Source organism: Frankliniella occidentalis, unplaced genomic scaffold (assembly GCF_000697945.3).
Source record: "Frankliniella occidentalis isolate FOCC.00 unplaced genomic scaffold, Focc_3.1 Scaffold2, whole genome shotgun sequence".
NCBI classification, from domain to species: Eukaryota; Metazoa; Arthropoda; class Insecta; order Thysanoptera; family Thripidae; genus Frankliniella; species Frankliniella occidentalis.
In genome coordinates this window covers 4607763-4609809 of record NW_026267132.1, presented here as the reverse complement: position 1 = coordinate 4609809, position 2047 = coordinate 4607763, and positions in this window count along the sequence as shown.

Below are 2047 nucleotides of genomic sequence, written 5' to 3'. Positions count from 1 at the left end.
CCTCCCCTCTGTCACTTTTCACCCCAACCCCCCACCCCCTCACCTCTACGTACGTCGGCGAGGGCCTAAGTGCGCCACGTGTACACATCACGCCTGCCGCTGACGCGTGGCGAGCCCCGCTGTCACAAACGCAAACACCATCTCACCGCAGGCCGCGGAGTGGCTTGTGTGTGTGTAGGTGTGTGTGTGTGAGTGAGCGAGAGAGAGAGAGAGCGCTTGGCTTGTGGCGTGTTATCGCACCGCAAGGACGACATTAACTTTTGCGGGGTAAAAAAAAAACACACAACAAAAACGTGGTAATTTTTTTATACGCTGGAAAACAAAAAGTAAGTTTCGGAATGTGAAGCAAAGAGAAGACAGATATCGAAATTAAAACCCTTTGCGGTTTGCATCATTATGCTTATGGGGAACTTTGCCCCGATGGCAAGGGATGTCCAGTACAGATAGGTTTTTCTTGTACTTCCCGATCAAAACCAGGCTCTTTACACGGATGGTGTTGTGCTATGCGGGTCCTCAGCTGGTGGAAATCGCTGCTAAACGGCACATCGAGCACACCGAGCAGAGCTGCCCCCCTCCTCGCGCCTCCCTCCCTCACGCCACCTGCAGCAGCTGATGCTGCCTGGCAGAGTGCAACCCCTCCGCCCCCCCCCCCCCCCCCCCTGCTGCCTGGCAGAGTGCAACCCCTCCGCCCCCGGGGGGCTGTCCGGGGTAGGATTATTGGTTCTTGCAGACGGGCTGGCTTGTCATGCCGCAATGCCGGCCCACATCACGGTATGTAAATGTGGCGATTCCAAGGCCAGCTGTGGCGCAAGAGGGCGCTGGGACACTGACAATTTTTTTTACACCCTCTCCTTTTCAAAATTGTTTTCTTTTCAAAATAATTTGTGTTCAATTGTATATTATGCTTCTCTTCGAACTGCGTGGCCGCGTGGTGGCCTTTTCAGAGAACCCTACCTGTCGCAAAGGCATACCTTCTTCCATCTATTTGGGCGAAAGCGACTGACTCCGCACTGGCGCACAAGAAGACTTCGGTGAGAGGATTCGGTGTAAAAGGATGGTCCGAAAAGGGAGGGAGGGGGAGATGTGGAGGGGGACGTGAGAGGTATTAGGTTTAGTACCGCCTTTTGAGAATGCAACTCTTTGGAAGGCTTTGGTCGGAGCGCTGCGCTGGGAGGGGCTGAGGAGCTGCGCAGCCGCGCTACGCTCGCCGCTACGCTCCACCACGCCCGTTTGTCGCCGGTGAGGCAGTTAGTTGGGCAATTATGGGGTGGGGCCCTCGCTGTAAAAAGGAGAATACGAGCAGATAAATAGCGGTGGTAGTCGCCGAGGGCGGCGGGGCCCCGACCCCGAGGAGGAGGCTGGCCTTGAAGATCGCGACTGCCCTGACCGAATGGCGGGGGCCAGATTGTGCGGAAGGGACGGTATGTTGGCGAGTGCGGGCAAGTGCCACTGGCAAAAAGAAAGGGAAAAACTGACTATCCATTTATTTAATCACATCACTGCACTTCGTTCTTTACCCTTTTCATCCCCACACTTTTGGTTTGGACTCAGAGGTGTTTTTTTTTTTTTTTAACCAGACCAACCGCTTCCGAATGACACAAAAAAGCCAGTCGGGCGTGGACCGTGCCCAACCCGACCGTCCCCCTCTTTCCGGGGTGATGAGGTGGCCGACGGCCGTGCCTCGCCCGTCCACGCGGAGGGGCTCCGCAGATTAGATCGGAAAGTTAGTGCGCGGCTGGCGGGCAGCTGGGCGAGGATATAGACCGAAGGGCGAGCTGCAGGGGAAGCGGGGTTGGGGAGTCGAACTAGGGAAAAATGGATTTCTTTTTTTGGTGAGCCTCATACTGTATCGCATTTAACTCACCTCGAACTCACCTCGTTCATTATATCCATGCGCGGCGGGGGCTTCGTTCAAAAAGGACGTCTTTTAAGTGTAGTCTTGACTTGTTCACCTACTCCTGCAGCAGCCCGTGCAGAACTTCTATTGATGATAATACGTATTCGTTAGTCTTGACCTGTTCATCTACTCCTGCAGCAGCCCGTGCAG